Here is a 23800-nt window from a genome sequence, read left to right as displayed (position 1 = left end):
GCTAAATTGTGCCCGAAGCAACTCAAACCTAATTATCCTAACCTGCCACGTTAATTATCCTATCATGCTGGATTAATTCTTATAATCAGCTACAAAAAGTAACTTCTGCTAGTGTAAACTGGCAGACCTCTGCCCTGAGAACCGTCTTGGTTTCAACTATGCAATACAGCGCTCTTTCTCTCAAACACACCACAGACAGTTTAAAGCCGCCAACTACAGCAGCATTCGGGTACTACTGTAAAGAAATACAATAAGCCCTTTACAGGAGGCTTACAATTAATAACAATATGTTTCCGCATTTTACCCACAATCTACAGCATTAATGCTGTAAAACACATTTAAGGTATTTCACTGTGCATTCTACAGTGTTTTACTGTTGAGATTACAGAAAAGCCTTAGTGTACTCAAACCCATCAGCTCCCCTAAAAAAACATGACTACACAGTACTGAGTATGGAATATTTTTAAAATAACATTTCTCAAAGACACATGTTTCTGTTTGTATTACATATAAAATATTATTAATATTGACATTACCAGTCTATTTGCATGGAACTGTAAGGGACCGTGTGGCGAAGGATGTCACTGTAGGAGTGCGGCTCCTTCCTCTCAAAAGCATGGTCCTCATTCCACGGCACCAATCCATCAACCAGGTAAGTCTGATAGAAGGTGCATTCAAATACCAGTTAAAACAGATACAACAGTAATTGTACATTACATGTTTAATTGTTTTGATTTTACCTGGGATGAATCGGTTAATATGAAGATAGAAGCACTCCAGTGATGTGGAAACCATGGCACATTTGAATGTGGGCAGGTGAAGTCCTGCCAACTTCTTTACCACCTTTTTGGTTGAGTTGATCTTGAGGACTGTGCCAAACTGGGAGGTAATGCTTGCCTTGACCTCATCTAGTCACTGCAGGACATCCTGGGCATATACCTGTATTAGCTATGGCACAGATGTCATGTCACCGGCAGGGTCATTCAGAGGTCGAGACAGCAGGTGCAGTAGAGAGAGAGTGCGTAAAAAACAGCAAGTCTGGGACAAGATAGCATGTCCGGTGAACAGGTCAAGGTTCCATAGCCGCAGGCAGAACAGTTGAAACTTGAACAGCAGCATGACCAGGTGGACTAGAGACAGCCAGGAGTCATCAGGCCTGAGTCATGGTCCTAGGGCTGAGATCCTCCGGGAGGGGAGGGACAGAGAGAGAATTAGAGGGATATTACTTCAAATCACACAGGACACTAGATAAGGACATAAGGGACATAAGGACATAAGATAATTACACCAGATATAACAGACTGACCATAGCCCCACGGCACATAGACTATTGCAGCATACAGTGAATTCGGAAAGTATTCAGACCCCTTGACTTTTTACACATTTTGTTACGATTAAATAAAACTATTTCCTCAGCAATCTACACACAAAACACCATAATTACAAAACAAAAACATGTTTAGAAATTTGTGCAAACTTACTACCAATAATAACCCCTCTAAAATTCCATTGATCATCCTTGATATGTTTCTACACCTTAGATTTACACCTTAAATGTAATTGATTGGACATGATTTGGAAAGGCACACACAGTTGACAGTGCAAGAACCCACAGTTGACAGTGTAAGTCAGAGCAAAAACCAAGCCATGAGGTCGAAGAAATTGTCCGTATAGCTCCGAGACAGGATTGTGTCGAGGCACATATCTGGGGAAGGGTGCCAAAAACATTTCTGCAGCATTGAAGGTCCCCAAGAACACAGTGGCCTCCATCATTCTTAAATGAAACACCAAGACTTTTCTTAGAGCCACCCGGCCAAACTGAACTATTGGGGGAGAAGGTCAGGGAGGTGACCAAGAACCCAATGGTCACTCTGACAGAGCTCTAAAGTTCCTCTGTGGAGATGGGAAAACCTTCCAGAAGGACAACCATCTCTGCAGCACTCCACCAGGAAACTTGGCACCATCACTACGGGGAAGTATAGTGGTGGAAGCATCATGCTGTGGGGATGTTTTTCAGTGGCAGTGACTGGGAGAATAGTCAGGATCCTTGATGAAAACCTGCTCCAGAGCGCTCAGGACCTCAGACTGGGGTGAAGGTTTACCTTCCAACAGGGCAATGACCCTAAGCACACAGCCAAGACAATGCAGGAGTGGCTTCGGGACAAGTCTCTGAATGTTCTTGAGTGGCCCAGCCAGATCCCGAACTTGAATCCGATCGAACATCTCTGGAAAAACCTGAAAATAGATGTGCAGCATCGCTCCCCATCCAACCTGACAGAGCTTGAGAGGATCTGCAGAGAAGAAGAATGGGAGAAACTCCCCAAATACAGGTGTGCCAAGCTTGGAGTGGAATCGAATGTGATTCAACAAAGTACTAAGTAAAGGGTCTGAATACTTACGTAATTGTGATATTTCAGTTTTTTTGCAAAAATGTCTAAAAAAAACTGTTTTTGTCATTATGGAGTATTGTGTGTAGATTGATGAGAAAAAACTATTTCATCCATTTTAAAATAAGGCCGTAACTTAACAAAATGTGAAAAAAATCAAGGGGTCTGAATGCACTGCATAGCGTGCATGTTATCGTGTGTGTGTATGCATGTGTCTGAGCCTATGTTTGTGTTGTTTCACAGTCCCCGATGTTTCATAAGGTGTAAATCTAATTCTACTGCTTGCATCAGTTACCTGATGTGGAATATAGTTCCATGTAGTCATGGCTCTCTGTAGTACTGTGCGACTCCCATAGTCTATTGGAGACTGTGGAGAGACCTCTGTTTGCATGTCTTGTGGGGTATGCATGGGTGTCTGAGCTGTGTGCTAGTCATTAAAAACAGACAGCTCAGTGCTTTCAACATGTCAATACCGCTCACAAATACAAGTAGTGATGAAGACAATCTCTCCTCCACTTTGAGCCAGGATAGATTCACATGCATATTATTAATGTTTGCTCTCTGTGTACATCCAAGGGCCATCAGCCATCTTTGTGACACCTGACCACACGACTGAACAGTAGTCCAGGTGCGACAAAACTAAAGCCTGTAGGACCTGCCTTTTTGATAGTGCTGTTAAGAAGATAGAGCAGCGCATTATTATGGACACACTTCTCCCCATCTTAGCTACTGTTGTATCATGACAGTTTACAATCCAGGGTTACTCCAAGCAGTTTAGTCACCTCAACTGGCTCAATTTCCACATTATTTATTACAGGATTTAGTTTAGGTTTAGGGTTTAGTGAATGATTTGTCCCAAACTTACTGCAGCTCTTTGTTTAGTGTTGCAGTGATTTCACTCGCAGTAGTATCTGACATGTGTAGCGTTGAGTCATCCCCATACATAGACACATAGACACACAGGCTTTACTCAAAGCCAGTGACATGATGTCAGTAAAGATACTTTTTTCTAAGGGGCCTAGACAGCTTCCCTGGGAAACTCCTGATTCTACCTGGATTATTTTGGAGAGGCTTCCATGTTCTGTTAGAATTCAACTCTTTATCCACAATATAGCTTGGGATGTAAAAGCCATAGCACATACGTTTTTCCAGCAGCAGACTATGATCGATAATGTCAAAACCGAACTGAAGTTTAACAAAACAGCCCCCACAATTTTATCATCAATTTCTCTTAGCCAATCAGTAAGTGTAAGTGCTGTGCTTGTTGAATGTCCTTCCATATAAGCGTGCTGAAAGTCTGTTGTCAATTTGTTTACTGTAAAACAGCATTGTATCTGGTTGAAACCCATTTTTTCCAAACCTTTACTAGGGGTTGGTAACAGGCTGATTGGTCTGCTATTTGAGCCAGTGTGCAGAGTGGAAATACTAACTAAGAGGAAGAGAGAGACTGTAGATTCCCCAAACAGCAACTTTATTATAAGTTTTGCAAAAATGGAGCAATCAATAATCACTCAAATAGTGTAAAGTTAAAAGCCCAACGAACAGAGTTGTCTCTCTGCTTTTATAGAAAGTACAACCTCTTTGTTAATGTGGCAGTTTAGCAGATATGTTGAAAAAAGGACAGAACAGGACAGTGTGTAAAAGGCGATTGGTTTGTCTGTGCAGATTAAGAAAGCCCGAGGTTGATAACATGAGGGTTCCACCATCTAACTGCATTTTGTCACAGTTCACACTTAGATGATACTTTGCCCCAGTAAGTAGCCCCGCCCGCGGGAGCTCAGAGAGCGTGTCAGCATGATGGAAATGCCCCCTTTTTTTCCAGAGTGTGTAAAGGATTAGTTGGAAATTAACACATCAGAACAGAAGGACTCAAGCTGCAGCTTAGGTCTCTATTGGTTACAATGTTGAAAATCAACAAATCATCACCCCACTGGGGATCATCGACACAGCTGACTAACTGTCTTCAGAGTGTCACTCTTCCAGATTGAGGGAAAGTAAACACCACCTTGTTAGTCTGCTTCAAACTACAGGACAAGGCATTGAAGCCACGTGTGTAGGTGTTGTCTTTCTTTCTCCCTTTTCCCCTCTCTACTCCTCACCCTTTTGATAAACAAGCAGTCATGTTTGTGTTAGTCCACTAGGGACCTGTTTTCATCGTATTAAGTTTCTAATCAGTAACCTGTACTGTTTGCGTGTTCTGTTTTATCATTTAGTTAGTAAATAAATAATTACATCAATTTGTGTGGTACAGAATATTCAGTAGAGCTGGAGTTTGTGCAGATGCAAGGAGTACGCTACGTTCATAATTATGAGACTGATATGAGGCAATGATTAATAATTGACTTATTGATATAAAACGTATATATCTTCTAGAGTTCGGGAGATGGTAACTCAATAACCTCTCTAGGGTATGTGGGACGCTAGCGTCCCCCCTGGCCAACATCCAGTGAGATTGCAGAGCGCCAAATTCAAATACAGAAATAGTCATTATAAAAATACAGAAAACAAAACATATTTTACATAGGTTTAAAGATTAACTTCTTGTGAATCCAACCACGGTGTCAGATTTTTAAAATGCTTTACGTCAAAAACATACCTTACGATTATTTGAGAACATAGCCCAGCAGACAAGTCATTACAAACAGTAGCCAGCCAAGTAGAAGAGATACACAAGTCAGAAATAGAGATAGAATTAATCCCTTACCTTTGATGATCTTCATATGGTTGCACTCAGAAGACATTAATTTACTCAATAAATGTTCCTTTTGTTTGATAAAGTCTCTTTATATCCAAAAACCTCCATTTTGTTTGCGCATTTTCTTCAGTAATCCACAGGCTCAAACGTAGTCAAAACAGGCAGACAAAAAATCCAAATTGTATCCGTAAAGTTCATAGAAACATGTCAAACGATGTTTATATTCAATCCTCCGGTTGTTTTTAGCCTAAATTATCTATAATATTTCAACCAGACAATAACGTTGTCAATATAAAGGTAAACAAGAAAGGCACTCTTTCGGGATTGTGCATGAAAACGCTCTGTGACACGTCATGGTCCACTCATTCAGACTGGTCTTACTCCCTCATTTATCAGAATACAAGCCTGAAACTATGTCTAAAGACTGTTGACATCTAGTGGAAGGCATAAGAACTGTAATTTGAGTCCTAAGTCAATGGATACTGTAATGACATTGAATAGAAAACTACAAAACTGACACAAAAAACTTTTTCTCAGATTTTTGCCTGCCAAATAAGTTCTGTTATACTCACAGATACTATTTTAACAGTTTTGTAAACTTTTGTCTTTTCTATCCAAATCTACCAGTTATATGCATATCATATCTTCTGGGCCCGAGTAGCAGGCCGTTTAATTTGGGCATGCTTTTCATCCAAAATTCCAAATGCTGCCCCCTACCCTAGAGAAGTTAAACAACTTCTTCCGTGGCCCAAATTCTAATGAGATAATTGTTACATGATTAATTTAATCAAGTAACTATTACACATAGTTAGTTGATTCGATACATAATAGTCATCAGATTAATGAGTCATGTCACGACACAAGTAGATTATGTATTTCCAGCATTGTCAGCACTGCTTCATTCCAATCTCCATCAAATACCTAAACAGCAATAAGTAAAGATGAGCGCTGTGTTAGTATGCCAATGTGGCTATATGAGAAGTGGACAATGTGTATGATAAGGGTAACATCCAATGTAAACTCAGCAAAAGACACATCCTCTCACTGTCAACTGCGTTAATTTTCAGCAAACTTAACATGTGTAAATATTTGTATGAACATAAAATTTAACAGACATAAACTGAACAAGTTCCACAGACATGTGACTAATATAAATGGAATAATGTGTCCCTGAACAAAGGGGGGTCAAAATCAAAAGTAACAGTCAGTATCTGGTGTGGCCACCAGCTGCATCAAGTACTGCAGTGCATCTCCTCCTCATGGACCACCAGATTTACCTGTTCTTGCTGTGAGATTTAACCCCAATCTTTTACCCCACTCTCTCACCAAGGCACCTGCAAGTTCCCAGAAATGTCTGGGGGGAATGGCCCTAGCCCTCACCCTCCGATCCAACAGGTCTCAGACGTGCTCAATGGGATTGAGATCCGGGCTCTTCGCTGGCCATGGCAACACATTGACATTCCTGAAATCACTCACAGAACAAGCAGTACGGCTGGTGGCATTGTCATGCTGAGGGGGTCATATCAGGATGAGCCTGCAGGAAGGGTACCACATGAGGGAGGAGGATGTCTTCCCTGTTACGCACAGCATTGAGATTGCCTGCAATGACAACAAGCTCAGTCTGATAATGCTGTGACCCCCCGCCCACACCATGACGGACCTTCCAACTCCAAATCGATCCAGCTCCAGAGTACAGGCCTCAGTGTAATGCTCATTCCTTCGACGATAAACATGAATCCGACCATCACCCCTGGTGAGACAAAACCGCGACTCGTCAGTGAAGAGCACTTTTTGCCAGTCCTGTCTGGTCCAGTGACGGTGGGTTTGTGCCCATAGGCAACGTTGTTGCCGGTGATGTCTGGTGAGGACCTGCCTTACAACATGCCTACAAGTCCAGCCTCTCTCAGTGTATTGCGGACAGTCTGAGCACTGATGGAGGGACTGTGCGTTCCTGGTGTAACTCGGGCAGTTGTTGTTGCCATCCTGTACCTGTCCCACAGGTGTGATGTTCGGATGTCCCGATCCTGTGCAGGTGTTGTTACACGTGGTCTGCCACTGTGAGGACGATCAGCTGTCCGTCCTGTCTCCCTGTAGCACTGTCTTAGGCGTCTCACAGTACGGACATTGCAATTTATTTCCCTGGCCACATCTGCAGTCCTCATGCCTCCTTGCAGCATGCCTAAGGCACGTTCGCGCAGATGAGCAGGGACCCTGGGCATCTTTCTTTTGGTGTTTTTTAGAGTCAGTAGAAAGGGCTCTTTAGGGTCCTAAGTTTTCATAACTGTGACCTTAATTGCCTACCGTCTGTAAGCTGTTAGTGTCTTAATGACCATTCCACAGGTGCATGTTCATTAATTGTTTATGGTTCATTGTGTTTAAACAGTGTTTAAGCCCTTTACCATGAATATCTGTGAAGATTTTTACGAATTATCTTTGAAAGACAGGTCCTGAAAAAGGGACGTTTCTATTTTTGTTGAGTTTATGCATTATGCTGAGAGTGTAATATACAGTGTATACATCAGTACTTTGTGTCTAAGATAATTTTACCCTCGGGGACATTAAAGTTTGATCCTATCATAGTACAAACTTTGGTGGTTTGAGGCAATCTGAGATTACATGCATTGGTTAGTGAGGAGTTGTCTTGGGAGGAATCACATTAGAAATCTGGTTCATGTTTGGGTGAAACTGGGACTAAAAGGGATACATTTTTTATAGATTTTTGACATTTGTATTGAAGCTGAAAAGGATTGTTGAGAAAGTGAAGGTCGAATGATTATAGAGAAAAAAAAGTAAATGTTTACTTTGAAGGAGTTCTAACAATACGTATCAATACATTTTACCTAATCTTAATCACTATATGTGTAGTGTAGGTCTATGCTATAATGTCCAACACATGTTGATGTTTCACTGCCTTGAAAGCATAATCAGTTTTTCATATAAATGGGACAAATTAAAACTAATTGCAAATACATTTTGCATCAATCTTTCATCAACGATATTCTATAACTAGGCTTAACACCACCAAACAGTAATAAGTTGCTATCATAAGGTGTAGAGCGTCCGATTTGCCTGCTGCGGGGCAAGGAGACCCCCAGCTCTGCCAAAAACATTAACAACTGTGTACCTTTTAAGAGATTGCTAAATAAATGCGATAACTATGTGGGTTTAATATCCTCACCTCTTGTAGAGCATAGTCAGAACTACACATTTTATCTAGTGAGTAACTGCATGCCTTTCATGATCAGTAAACATCAATTGATGATGTAATTTCAGATATGTGAGGGTAGCCTTGTTATCCCTCTCAATATTGATGTTTGAGTGATATTAAATAAAAGTGAACTATACCTGACAAGTATTAGTGGTTTAGGTTAATTTCCCCATCTGATGTGGGCTCTGCCTGTCAAGCAGCAGAAAGTTGCATTTGCTATATGTACTGTTAATTGATAATGGTAACTTTCCAAGCTACCAATAGAAACTTTGTATGGGAAACATAGTGGTAAGTAGACCTAATGTACTTTTTTTCTCCAACTAATTTAAGCCTACCTAGTGAAATTAGCTAACATATCCCATTTCCAACATAAATTTTGAAGAGTGTTGAATCACGATTGCTGCTGATAGGCTACATTGATTATTGGACCATGTCAAATTGGCTAGCAAAAGTTAGTTAATAACAGATTACGTCAATATGGCTATTTAACAAGCTAACTTTCAGGGGATAAACTAGATTGCTATATCCAAATATTGTTTGATTTGCTTGCCATCTATAGTGGTAGTGACAGTAGTCCAACTACCAACTTTAATGGGGTGAGGGCTTGCTGGTGTCAAGCTCTTTCCAAAATGCTACTTTCTGATGAAATAAGCTAAATAACACATTGTTTGCTTGGATAGCTAGTTAGCTACATGCCATATGGATAGCCTACCCTCACGTACCTGAAAATACATGCGGTGCACTGTTCATGAAACGCTTGCAGTTACTTGCTGTATAACTCTGATAGAGCTAAATGTGGAAAAGTTGGAAATGTGTCGTTCTGAATATTATCTTCAAGAGGGGATGATAATAAAACCAAATAGTTATAACATTTATTTAACAATCCCTTGAACATGGAATGTGGTTGTCAATGGTGTTAGTAGATCTGGGGAGTTGACCTTGCACGCCAGAAGCCAAATTGAACCACTTGCACCATATTGTGACATTTTATTGATAATGACCTACAATCCAAAATCAGCCAAATTGTCGAGTTTCTAGAAATGAAGTCAAATCCAATTTTATTTTATTTGTCACATGCGCCGAATAAAGCAGGTGTAGACCTTACAGTGAAATTCCTACTTACAAGCCCTTAATAACCAACAATGCAGTTAAGAAAAAATATTAACAAAAAAAAGTTTTTTAAAAAAGGGTTGAGATTAAGGTAATTTAGGTAATACAGTTGAAATCGGAAGTCGGAAGTTTACATACACTTAGGTTAGAGTCATTAAAACTCATTTTTCAACCACTCCACAAATTTCTTGTTAACAAACTATAGTTCTGGCAAGTCGGTTAGGACATCTACCGTGTGCATGACACAACTCATTTTTCCAACAATTGTTTACAGACAGATTATTTCACTTATTTTACATACACTAAGTTGACCGTGCCTTTAAACAGCTTGGGAAATTCCAGAAAATGATGTCATGGCTTTAGAGGCTTCTGATAGGCTAATTGACATCATCTGAGTCAATTGGAGGTGTACCTGTGGATGGATTTCAAGGACTACCTTCAAACTCAGTGCCTCTATGCGTGACATCATGGGATAATCAATCGAAATTCAGCCAAAAAAACATTGTAGACCTCCAAAAGTCTGGTTCATCCTTGTGAGCAATTTCCAAACGCCTGAAGGTACCACTGTTGTCACGATCGTCGTATGGAATGGACCAAGGTGCAGCGTGGTGAGCGTACATTTTTCTTTATTTTGCAAATGTCGCCAACGAAACAATAATACAACAAAAAACGACCGTGAAGCTCCGTAAGGCTATATATGCACAAACGAAGACAACTACCCACAACTACCAAAAGGAAAAAAGTCTGCCTAAGTATGATTCCCAATCAGAGACAATGATAGACAGCTGTTCCTGATTGAGAACCATACCTGGCCAAAACATAGGAAAAAACATAGAATGCCCACCCCAAATCACACCCTGACCTAACCAAATGGAGAAATAAAACGGCTCTCTAAGGTCAGGACGTGACAGTTGTCACATAGAGAGAGCCTTTATTTTCTATGGTGGAGTAGGTCAGGGCGTGACTGGGTTAGTCTAGTTTATTATTTCTATGTGGGGTTCTAGTTTTGTTTTTCTATATTGGGGATTTTGTATGATTCCCAATTAAAGGCAGCTGGTAATCGTTGTCTCTAATTGGGGATCATATTTAGGTAACCTTTTTCCACCTGTGTTTGTGGGATATTGTTTATGTGTAGTTGCATGTTAGCACTCCATTGTCGTTTCGTTTAGTCTTTATTGTTTTGTTGTGTGGTTCACTTATTTCTAATAAAAGATGTGGAACTCAGATCACGCTGCATGTTGGTCCGAGTATGCTTCCAACGATCGTGACAACCACGTTCATCTGTACAAACAATAGTACAAACAAAAGTATAAACACCATGGGACCACACAGCCGTCATACCGCTCAGGAAGGAGACGCGTTCTGTCTCCTAGAGATGAACGTACTTTGATGCGAAAAGTGCAAATCAATCCCAGAACAACAGCAAAAGACGTTGTGAAGATGCTGGAGGAAACGGGTACAAAAGTTTCTGTATCCACAGTAAAACGAGTCCTATATTGACAGAACCTGAAAGGCCGCTCAGCAAGGAAGAAGCCACTACTCCAAAACTGCCATAAAAAAGCCAGACTACGGTTTGCAACTGCAAAAAAAGATCCAAAAAGATTGTACTTTTGTACTTATCTCTGGTCTGATGAAACAAAAATAGAACTGTTTGGTTATAATGACCATTGTTGTGCTCCAATGACAAGGCCCACTCACTCACTCACTCACTCACTCACTGTGTTTTACTGGGACTTGGGCGCTACACACTTTCATATAGGCCTACTCCTATTCTTCCGACACTGGATTATTCATGCCATTCCTCTTTTCATCATCGGGTAGCATGTTGCATCATTAAGATTGAGTGAATAAATGGGACTCTATCCGTCTCCTACTTATTCAGGAAGTCACCACAAACAACGGCCATTTCGGCCCTGTCTTCACCCTTTGCCATTTCACATTCCACTCACTTATTCCACTATAGACGGCCTTCAACTGGAATGGAGGCCAACCCTGTTTGTCATGTCCAGAGAAACGTCTGTTGCTATCTTACATTCGGCAGACAAAGACAGCACGCAAAACCCCTACACTTGAAACGGAAAAGGATACAAAGCAGCAACTCTCCAACTCGGCCCACAGCACCGGCCCCCAATGGAACAGTCCTACAATGGACACAGCCTACCTACATACACATTCATTCGGTCACAATGGAATTGCTTTTTTACTGACAGGGTGGTTGGCTCTTAAAAGAGCCTTAGGGTTAGTATAGCAGTCCAAATGCGCTGCTTACTTGGAGCTGGTGTACTTGGTTATGGCCTTGCTGCCCTCAGACACTGCGTGCTTGGCCAGCTCACCAGGGAGCAGCAGGCACACTTGTTTTAGTGGGCACACCGAGAGGACACTCCGGCGATACGCTCAAAATTGTCGTTCACTAACGAGTTCATGATTCCCATGGCCTTGGAGGAGATGCCAGTGTCGGAGTGGACCTGCTTAATACTTCCTGTCCACTCGGCGTGGCTCATGCTTTCCTACCAAATGGCATACCTAAACAATATTCCAATAACGTACCAACCACTATATGGAATTGGCCCTTTTGAAGAGGATGTGGGTGGCTCTTAAAAGAGGCATTTGGGTTCAAGTCGGGATGTCAAAGTTCCCGAAAACAGTGTGTTTAACCTCTGAAACCGTACAGGGTCCAACCGTCCATGGCGGTAACGGTCTTCCTCTTGGCATCACGGATCACGTTCTTCAGGAACACCTTCAGGACAAGGCAGGTCTCCTCATAGATCAGACCGGAGATACGCTTCACACCGATAGCGGGCTTGGTGATTCCATGGATCTTTTCACAGAGAACTTTGCGGTGACACTTGGCGCCTCCTTTTCCAAGTTCCTTGCCACCTTTGCCTCTTTGACTCTTTGACTCTTCCAGGCATAGATTTGTTGCTATATTTTCCTTTCCCGACATGGATTTACTGTACTTAAAACCAACTTTATTACAATTACAGCTCATAGCTGTATGGGGGGAAAGGGAGGGGGGTGAATGAATGCATCCACATATATACACACATTTTTATTTTTATTATGCAAATGTATTTTGAATTTTTTTGTATTTTATTTTTGCTCTTTTTATGTTGGAAAATAAACTATGTGTAATTAAAGTCAGTCTTGCATGATTATGTTTTAGATGGGGGATATTTTAGGTCAGTTTCAGCATTATCTACATGGGTGTGTCTGTGGCCCATTATGAGTGGCTCTGTTGATGAACTTCTGGCCAATGATTGACTGTCTATTGTTGATTGATGTGAGTCCGGATATGCTGTGAATGTAGTGATTGTTGATGTATCTTGGTAGTCTGTAAGCCATTTCTATTGCCATGTTTTCGGGTTTATCTGTAGCCAATTCATCTGCTATGGTGAAGCTGTTATCCAGGCTGGTAGGGCGTATCCAAAGAGAGATCAGATGTAGTTGATAGACTTTCATCACTGTCTGAGGTGAAGCTCCACATTTTCTTCCGCACAGCGTTTTTAAGTGGTTTAGTCTTTTTTCGTCCCTCTCTCTCTATGTTCGCTATATGGGTTGTCCAGTGCATGTTCTTCTGGAAGTTGACTCCAAGGAATTTTGCTTCTTTTTCTATTTTCATTGTTTCTCCGTAAAGTCTGAGATCTATGGGTTTCCTGTTGTTTTTGCTGGTGCTTCTTTTAAAGAGGACACATTGAGTCTTTTGTGGGTTCAGTTTTACTCAGCACATGTTAGACCATGTCTCGATCTTTTCAATAGGCTGCTGGAGTTTTTTTGCAGCAAGTTGAGGACATTTGGAGCTGGACCAGTAGCAAAGGTCATCGGCAAACTGTGAGACTTGGCCTATGTGGGTAACAAATGTCTGATATGTATAGTAGAAAAAGTAGTGGGCTTAGGAATGCCCCCTGGGCATGGGGGGGGGGGGGTATTGCTGTGGAGACCTTCACTTTAATTGTGGGGTTGTGGAGAAAGTGATAATGTTTCTGATGGAGAGTGGTAGATTGGCGTCTGCAAGCCCGTAGCACAAGCCATTGTGCCACATCTTATCAAATGCTTTTTCTATATCAAAGAAAATCGCCAGGGTAGTTCCGAAGGATGTATCAGACCACCACAAAAACAACTCCCACCACATATCCTCAGTCTCATCAAGCAGAAGAGAAAGGTCCCGAGAGATTTTATAAGAACAAGAGCACCAAACTTGAAAACAGAAGTCAATTGGTTTCAGAATCATATCAGATATGAACTCGCCCTCCACAAATAGAAACAGAGGACTGCTTTTTATCACCAGCTAGATACAGACACCAACCCCCGGATCTTCTGGCAAAAAAATCTAAGCAATTAAAGGAGACAACCAATAATATCATACCTGTGCTAAAGTCTCAAGACCAATTAATTGAAGACAACAAAACAAAAGCTATATTATTTAGAAACCACCTACAGAATGTTAATTCTCATCCCAATTAAACCCTCTATAACAAAGAATGGAAAAACATTGTCAACAGAGAAATATAGAAAACAGTATATACTTCAAGTCTGACACCAGTAGACCATCCCCTCACCCTCTCTGTTACTATTGAAGAAATAAAGACTCATCTGAAAACAAAGCATCTGGGGAAGACAACATTGACAGCACACACAAGCAAGCACCTGATGAATACCTGCACCTCCTTTCTAACCTCTTCACCACATGTCTCATGGATGGCCATTTTCCCCTACCTTGGTAATCTGCAGTTGTCACAATGAGTCACAAACCTGGTAAAGACCCACACAACGTCACAAGTTAAAGACCAATCAGCCTCCACAGTCATGTTGGGAAGCTGTTTGAGGGAGTACTCACCCAAAGACTGAGGAGCCACACTGAGGAAATGGGTCTTTAACTTTAACTTTAACTTCACAGGCCATGGAAGGCACACTAACTACATACTGAACTAGTATGATTCACCCCACGTTGAAACCCTCTAATAGAGATAGGCTTAAAGAACTCAAAGAGGTCCCAAGTAGAGAGGAGGTGACTCTCCCACACACAAAATAACAACAACTCACACACCAAACATCCACTGAAAAAAATGCCCACTTTTTCATAAATGGATTCTTCATCTTTCCATACACGGGCCACCGTCGAATCCAAACGCCGAAGATATAGGCTATAGGGAAACAAATACACATGGGATGCCCTAAAGGCAAAGGGGCCCCATCATGTCACCTTGTGGAAGGCCATGTCATCTTGCAGTGGTAGTATATTACCTGTCATTAATAACATCATTCTTTTTCTTTCTTCCCTAGACAGGATCCAGCCTGACAGTCAGGGGGCCAAGAGGACCTGAGGTGCTGATAGGAGGGGTGGTGATACCTCTGTCAGCTGAAACGCAGTAAAACATTCCTCAGACACCCACCCACCCACACAATGAACAGATGGTTTACCTATCCATACAGAGGTGATAGGGCTGTGCAAAAATTGTATTGTATTTTTCTTTGCTAACCAATAACAAAGTATCTTGTTATTGGTATGATGTTGCTCATTTCTGGCCCAGGTGACACTATGCCCACAAGATTGCCTCAGATGTAGCATAAAACGACAGCCACAGAAGGAGGGCCCATCTCAACTGTTCATTTCAAAAGGGACAAATGGGGCGGACCCATTGATGCCATAAGGGTTCAAGAGCACATACTGGCACTTTATCATTCAGTGTAGTCTAACATCTCAGATGTGACCAGCTTTAATCTAGCAAAGTATTGATGCCATACTGGTCTCTTACCTGTACTTACTGGCTGCCAGCCCCTGGTTTAGTAATATATAAATAAATACAATATAAATAAATAAATATTACGTAGTACATCTAGGAACAGAGTTAGCTTTTTAGGATAAGGGCTGACAAGGTTTTGACTAGGTGGGTTACAGCTAGTGTCATGAAGTGACTTTTCCCTAGCAGGTTAGGAGAATTATGTTAAGGTTATGAAAAGGGTTAGGGTTACCGAAAATGTCACTTTTGGTCGTAGCTGTACTCCATCTAGTCGCAATCAACTTACAAGTCATCACACAGAGAGCAGACTTGAAGCACAACTGCACTGTCTGGAAGACTGCACCGGACTGAATTGGAATCCCTCCAACAGCACACTAACTACATTCCACTTTGTGGTGTCACAGTCAGCCACTCGGAACACTGACCCCCAACATTCTCAAACACCTTGGATACCAAAGCCAAACATTCTCGAATCACTCACATGCCCAAATCAACTAGGGTGAAGGCTGCCATGAATTGGATGCTGAAAAGCAAACCTCCTTCACAGAGCAAGATCATAGGACTGGGAGTGAATCATACTCTGTCTGCAGAGGTGTTTGGGGCCTTCTGTTGAACAGCAGGCGAGTCTTTCACTAGTTCCCCTCAACTGCGTGCAATCCCCTATTCTCAACAGCCTTGCTCTTCGCTAGGCTAGAGTGCAGATACTTCACATGTACAGTACAAAAACAAATGACAAGAGGGCCTGTTACCACACCCTATAGCCTAGAAAATCTACTTTGACTACAGTGACATTGCTAGTAAGTAGCCTACAGTATAATGGATAGCTCCCCCAACTTGGACATGAAATGGAAATGGAAGATGGACACACACTGAGGAAAACTCCTACCAACATCAAATCTAATTCAATCACCCATCAAATCAAATCCTATTTGCCACATACACGTGTTTAGCAGATGTTATTGCGGGTGTAGTGAAATGCTTGTGTTTCTAGCTCCAACAGTGCAGTAATGTCTAACAAGTAATATCTAACAATTTCACAACAACACACACAAGACGCATCAATCTAACAAAGGCAATGGAATTACAATATATACATCATATGGGCGAGATACGTCAGAGCGGCATAGACTAAGATACAGTACAATAGAGTAGAATACAGTATATACATATGACATGAGTAATGCAAAATATGGAAACATTATTCAAGTGACTGCTGTTCCATTATGAGTGGCTAGTGATTGCCGAGAAGAAGAAAAAACACACCTCAGTGGAACCCACGTGGCAACACAGGAAGGAAGACATGCAGAGGGACTAATGAAGAGAACATGAAGAAGACAGGAATTATCTCAAATTAAATGAAGAAAGGGGCTCAGAACAGGGTTCAGCCGAGATGCACTGTTGACACCCTTAGGAGCATAAAGGAATAAGTAAACTCATGTGGGAAGAGATCTCACCGCCACATACTGGACCAGAAGTCATGTGGCCAACACTCTGCTTAAAATCATTAGGAGCTATATGGAGTCAGACGACTAACTGGTCAGTCAAGTCATGTAGGGAGGGATTTCATTGCCATCTGCTGGATCAGAAGTCATATTGCCAACACGGGCCTTAAATACATTAGGAGCTAAGGAGTAAGTCTACTCATCATTCAAGCCACGGAGGGAGGCATTTGAGCACCACCTGCTGGATCTGAAGTACTATTCACAATGGCCACAGAGAGCCATCATTGCTCAACTTGGTGCCATTTCCCCCAAGTATGTAGTAAAAAAAACAAAAAACAACAACAACAGATCATCAAATAGGCAGTGCTTTCAAAACTCCAAACACATTTTCAAGTAGAGAACACCAAATCATATTTACTTTTTCACCCAACCTAATCAGTGTTTCATCTACAAATACATGCTGCACATTGCAATACATGTGTTTATAAAGTCATTGCTTTCCACAATGCAATGCTCACATTACTTTTGATATGATATTCTATTTCATGTGTTAAAATGTATTTCACTGTTACTTAATCTGACTGCTCTGAAATCAGAATCACTTAACCTTTTGGTGTTGACCTGCACATTTTCAGCTGGTTTTTGTCTACTGCAGATTTGGAACACTACATCATGACAATGTATGTTTGTGAGGTATAAAATGAGGTTCACTTCAAATGGTACTACTTGATTAAAAATGGATTGCAACTGTTATCTCTTACCTAGAGCATTATTTTTCTGTATGCTCTCCTACTGGTATATGGATTGTAAAAAAAAAGAAAAACGTTTGAGATGCCATTACATTATATATCCTGTATAACTTCTTCCCGAGGACTATATATTACATCAATGCACCTCCACAATTGTTTTGTTGCAGTGACTTAAAAAGTGGAGATGCCACAGATGACCAGGGAAAGTGGAGTAAAATAGTGGTTTCTGTGAGAATTACAGGGGGGGCTTATATAGATACTGGAGTCTATTGGATGAGGGGTGTACTGAACTGTGCCTATACATGTCAAAATTCCCTCAAACGGGAAATAGCCCTTGCCAACTGGGCAGAGGCGGTGGCCATTTCAGCACCACGGTTACTATGAGAATATTTAGTTCCTTATGAAGTCTATGCAGCAACCAGGACGCACCTGCAATGTTGATAGCAATTGTGTCATTTGTCAAGTAATAATTTGACCGTCGTTGCTGCTGCTTTTTGTACTGTTTAAATAGAGCTGTTTTGCCAACTGTTGATGTTTAAATCAACGGATTCCTGCTGTCCTAATACCTTTTCTGTTAAGAGAACTCTGATCTAGTAAATCCAAAGGTAAAATGTGAACCTTTGTGACTGAGTCTAAATGTATTTATAAAGCCCTTCTTACATCAGCTGATGTCACAAAGTGCTGTACAGAATTCAGAATTCATGTCAAATAACATGGATATGAGTTCATTCAACTTAATATGATTCCCATGGCCTTGGAGGAGATGCTGGTGTCGGGATGGACCTGCTTCAGGACTTTGTACATGTAAATGGCGTAGCTCTCCTTCCTGGACTTTCGGTACTTCTTGCCACACTTCCCTGCGGTCTTGGTGACAGCTTTCTTGAAGCCCTTCTTGGGCGCGGACTTTGCTGGCTCGGACATGATGTTGATGTTTCGTTGCTTCTCAGAAACAAATGAGGGGTGGAAGGCGCTTACCTGTCTTATGAAAAGGAAGCTAAGCATATTCAGCTGCCATGGACACACCCCTGCTTTCTCATCCCTGCCATTTGCCCAGTGGAGCTCTTGCGCTCAAAAGAGTCTTCCACTCAGAGGCGGGCTTCCCGAACAAAGACAAATGTGTGGGATGCCTTCCCCTCCCCTCCCTTCCCCTCCCCTCCCCTCCCCCTTCTCTCACATTCTGTGATGGATGGGGAATTGTGTGTTTCAAAATGTGTGTGGGGGCATGATTGTTGCTCCAAATAACACTGATCCTAGAATTGCCCACTTTGGCACTGTCACACATAGGCCTCACTCTGTGCATAAAGGCTGCACTGAACAGGGTCCTGTCATTAATATTCCCTGTCCACTTGGATTGGCTCATGCTTTCCTACCAAATAACATACCTAAACAACATTCCAATAACATACCAATCACTATATGGAATTGGCCCTTTTGAAGCGGATGTGGGTGGCTCTTAAGAGCCTTTAGTTTCAAGTTAGGAAAACAGTGTGTTTTACCGCCAAAACCGTACAGGGTGCGTCCCTGGTGTTTCTGAGCATAGACCACGTCCATGGCGGTAACGGTCTTCCTCGTGGTATGCTTGGTTTTAGGGGCGGAGTCACGGATTTCTAAATAAATAATACTTTAATATATTGAACTGGCTTCTTACCAAGGAGCTGCTGCTTTTCCTTCAAGACTGTTTTGGACATTGAGGATCTCTTGAACCACACAACGACTGATTCGGGCTGCCCATTTATCAATGGAAGTAATTTTGTAGATTTTCTGGTCTGCCAGAATCAATGTGTGCTCAAAGCATCCTATTTTTAGGATATGTAGCCTCTTGATGGCAACATCCATATTGCCAGAATTATCAACAGTCACAGCTACAATCTTTGCTCAGCTCTATCTCAACTCTTCCAGAATGTCTGAGATCTCCTGCCACTACTTCGCCAGTTTGCGATTTTTACACTGCCTTGTCTTGTGTATTGCACTGTAACAGTGAGATAGTGGTCCTGACAGAGGTTGGTCCACCCATCTGATGTGATGGCCAGCTTTGGCACGTCCTTCAGCTCAGTGATCACATCGGCCTTTTCTACACCATACCAGATAGGAATTAATGTGTCACTGATGTAACTTGGGGGAGGGGTATATTTGGGGTTGAGTGCCTTGCTCATCTCCCTACAGTAAAAAAATATAGTTTCCATGTGTTGAATTATCATTATTGTGTTGTGTATTGTATTGTGGAGTGATGGGACTAACATACAACCCATTTACACTACTGTATCCTAAAAATTCATACAACTCAATAAATACTGACAGACTGTTGCCTAAAGCCCTTGGACTCCAATGTTGCAAAGGTGTGTAGGCCTTTCACTATGAACTTGGTCACAGCTAGGTGGCACTCATTCACCCTCTCCTCAGTCATCCTCACACGAGCTGCCAGCGTGAAGGGGCTTTGGGCTTGTCTGGCTTGGACCAGCGGTATTAGAGGGAGGCGTGGGTTAGAGGGAGGCGTGAGTTGGAGGGAGGCGTGGGTTGGTTCACGTGTGTGTGTGTGTGTGTGTGTGTGTGTGTGTGTGTGTGTGTGTGTGTGTGTGTGTGTGTGTGTGTGTGTGTGTGTGCTGTAGTGTGTGTGTGTGTGTGCTGTAGTGTGTGAGAGACACAGGCTCCGTGCGAGAGATCTCTCTTCTGGATTGGGAATAGCTAAAATGCATCATAGATGAATGTCTTAATCTTATTGCAAATTAGAAACGATTGGTGAAATAAAATGTGCACGATAACATTTAGGTAAGCAATAATAAATAGGACATGTATTTTCTTAATTTCTCCAGTACTGAAAGCAGAACCGATAACGTCGGAGCTTATCGATACTACGGTCTTTCATAATTTAGCCCCGGGCCCATTTAATACTGGGTTTCGGTACCCATCCCTACTCCAATCTCGTGCTTCCTGTTTACAAAGATGTGCAAAATACTGAGGTGGTCGGAGGAAGCAGACGCGATGCTACAAGACTGTTTTGCTAGTACAGACTGGGATATGTTGCGGGATTCATCCGATTGCATTTAGGAGTTTACCACAACAGTCACCATCAATAAGTGCATAGATGATGTCGTCCCCACAGTGACTATAAGAACATATCCAAACCAAAAAACATGGTTTACAGGAAATATCCATCTAAAGGCTAGAGCAAGGGTGCCCCGACTTTAGTTAGATAGGAAGAGGGTGGAAAATGTAGATCCTAACGCGGTCTTCCACCCGGCCCCTCCCCTAGCCAATATTAAATAACATTTCACCTTATTGATTGGATGATTTGCACTGCATGCTGTCAGCAAGCTTTGTAGAGTCTGTCCAGGTGATCATCTGTTAGAGTGGACCGTTATTTTGACTTGATGATCTTCGTGTCTGAAAATGTTGACTCGCAAAGGTAGGTAGATCCAAAAAAACGTTGTCAAGTACTTGGCAACTTTTCTCATGTTTGGATATTTTTCCTCCATGATAAGGTTCCCGAAAGTGTTCCCCTGATGCCCTCAATTTGATTTGGAGGTCACTTTGCAGAGTCAAAATTTCACTCTCGACGGCTGATGCCTCCATGTGAAAAAATGATGCAATTTCTTTTGCAATTTCGTCAATATCAACTTCCACACCAAACATAAAGCACATAAATGTTGATCGCAAAAGTCTTGAAAGCGTCAGTCAAAGTCTGCGATAATGTTCAACATATCGACCACAGTCACAAAGTGCTAGTGCTTTTCCCTGACTTTCAAGCTCTGACATATTTTTGAAATTCCTCAGTTCATGTTGCTGCGATTGTGAGGACAGCAATTTCAATTTTTGTTTAAATGCTGTCAGTCACAAAGCTAATCATTTAAAACATATATGTGTATTTTCCTTGCAGCTCAAAATTGAGCTCATTCAGCCGAACAGTTACGTTGGTCAAAAATGCTCAATTTAACAGCCACACTTTGTCTTGCAACTGCTCATATTCTGTATCTTTTGAAGCCAGAAACTCCTCGATTTCAAGTAACAGATCCCTAAATCTCTGCAGGAATTTACCTCTACTAAGCCACCTTACATCTGTGTGTTGTGTGTCTGTCGACACGTCAAATTGAAGTGAAAAGAACACTTACGCATTTATGTACTTTAGGTGCTCTCTCAAATCCTCATCCATCATTTCTCAGTGCCACAGGTTCCAGGTTCACCTGGATACCTTTCAATACGGGACAGGGACATGGATGCATACAAGAAAGCCTGCTACCACCTCCGACGAGACATCAAAATGACAATACAGGAGGGAGGTGGAATCCTATTACACAGTGGAATACTATTACATAACACCATCATCCCAGACACTGTAGACCCACTCCAATTTGTATACCTCCCCAACAGACCCTCAGATGATGCAATCTAACATTATGGGCTATTGTGTGTAGGCCTGTGACACAAAATTGCAATTTAATGCATTTTAAATTCAGGCTTTAACACAACAAAATGCTTTTAAATAGCCATGTTTTAACTGTGTCCAGCAAAACTCCACCTTTATGTTAGAGTGGCCGGACGGAAGCCAATCTTCAGTAAAAGGCACATGACAGCCTGTTTGGAGTTTGCCAAAAGGCACCTAAAGAAACAAGATTCTCTGGTCGGATGAAATCAAGATTGAACTCTTTGGCCTGAATGCCAAGCATCACGTCTGGAGGAAATCTGGCACCATCGCTACGGTGAAGCATGGAGGTGGCAGCATCGTGCTGTGGGGGTGTTTTTCAGTTGCAGGGACTGGGAGACTAGTCAGGATCGATGGAAAGATGAACGGAGCAAAGTACAGAGAGATCCTTGATGAAAACTTGCTCAGGACCTGGGGTGAAGGTTCACCTTCCAACAGGACAACAACCCTAAGCACACAGCCAAGACAATGCAGGAATGGCTTTGGGACATGTCTCTAAATGTCCTTGAGTAGCCCAGCCAGAGCCCGGACTTGAACCTGATCTAACATCTCTGGAGAGACCTGAAAATAGCTGTGCAGCAACGCTCCCCATCCAACCTGACAGAGCTTGAGAGGATCTGCAGAGAAGAATGGGAGAAACTCCTCAAATATAGGTGTGCCAACCTTGTAGCGTCATACCCAAGAAGACAACGCTGTAATCGGTGCCAAAGGTGCTTCAACAAAGTACTGAGTAAAGGGTCTGAATACTTATATAAATGGGATATTTCAGGTTTTTATTTTTATAAATTAGCAAACATTTATAAAAACCTGTTTCTGCTTTGTCATTATGAGGTATTGTGTGTAGATTGATGAGGGGGAAAAACAATTTAATAAATTTTAGAATAAGGGTGTAATGTAACAAAATGTGAAAAAAGTCTTTCCGAAAGCACTCTGTTAGGGGCCTCACCTTCACCTACGTAACTCAGCCGGGCCCGGTACTGGCCAAAATGGCCAGAAATGGGAGCCATGATGGTAAGGGTTGGCTAATCACTGTGGGAGATAAGGAAGGTGGACCACAGCTTACTGGCCTCGTCCTGGCATTGTGTGTTCACTTTGTAGGCCTCTTTGTAGGCTCTGTGGTAAGGTACTCCTCAAACATTGTGTAGCACCCACCTCGGTGATGCCAGATAGGGCGCCAAAGGGTCACTGCGCCTCAGTTACAGGAAAAGTCCACCTTGGAGTAACCACTTGGGGGATCTGTGCCATTTCCAAACCAATTCTTCTGTTCTTGTTAAAATAAAAAACAATAGCTAACTAGCTAGTTAACTAGCCTCTTAGTTGTCTTAGCAAACCAACTGACTAGCCAGTCTATGATGTTATGATAACCACTGTTTGCCTGGATTTAATTAGTTATCGTTTTCCTTTACTACTGGTCTGGCTGCTTTGTACATTTCCAACTGGCGGCACTGTTGCACATTTCCGGGTGCACCAGCTGCTGTTAAACAGAAAAGAAGAAGAAAACCACAAAACTAGATTTAGTTTAGAAGAAGAGAATGGCCAAGGAGCAAAAAATTTTAATTGCCCTTACAAAAAACTTCCTACAGGAATCCTGCAGGAAAACAATCCCGCAGATAGTCGTCAAATAAATCTTGCAGGATTTTTTTCCTGAAGGACCACCTGCAGGAATCGGCCCCAAAATACAGTGGGATATCCTGTAGGTAATTCCACAAGATTTTCAGGGCCATTTTCCCTTCCTCGTCCTTCAGAGAGAATTTCCTGTAGGATTATCCACTTTTTTTCAAAGGAATGGACAAGATATCAGATTGCATGGCAATTGTATTATTCAATGCAGCAACAGAGGACGTGTTTGATTATCCATTCCACTTGCACTGCATAAAAGATGATTCCTAGGAGAAAGAAAATTTGAGTTTTTTTTAAATGAATATGGTAAATGCATATGTTGTAACAAGTGAGTAATGGTGACATCACATGAACAGCTTATGTGTATTTGTGTTAAGGGAAACGGATGTCTGCCATGGTAAATGTGTTAATAGTTGCATGGCTGGTACACCAAC

General features: G+C 41.9%; 1 pseudogene; it reads right to left on the bottom strand.

Moving 5' to 3' along the window:
- Positions 1 to 11665: 11665 nt before the first annotated feature.
- LOC135520462 (histone H2B-like) lies at positions 11666 to 18250 on the bottom strand (annotated as a pseudogene).
- Between the last annotated feature and the right edge of the window lie 5550 nt (positions 18251 to 23800).

This window comes from Oncorhynchus masou, chromosome 4, assembly GCF_036934945.1.
Source record: "Oncorhynchus masou masou isolate Uvic2021 chromosome 4, UVic_Omas_1.1, whole genome shotgun sequence".
NCBI classification, from domain to species: domain Eukaryota; kingdom Metazoa; phylum Chordata; class Actinopteri; order Salmoniformes; family Salmonidae; genus Oncorhynchus; species Oncorhynchus masou.
The sequence above is the reverse complement of the archived record's forward strand: the minus strand, read 5'-3'. Positions and strand labels throughout refer to the sequence as shown.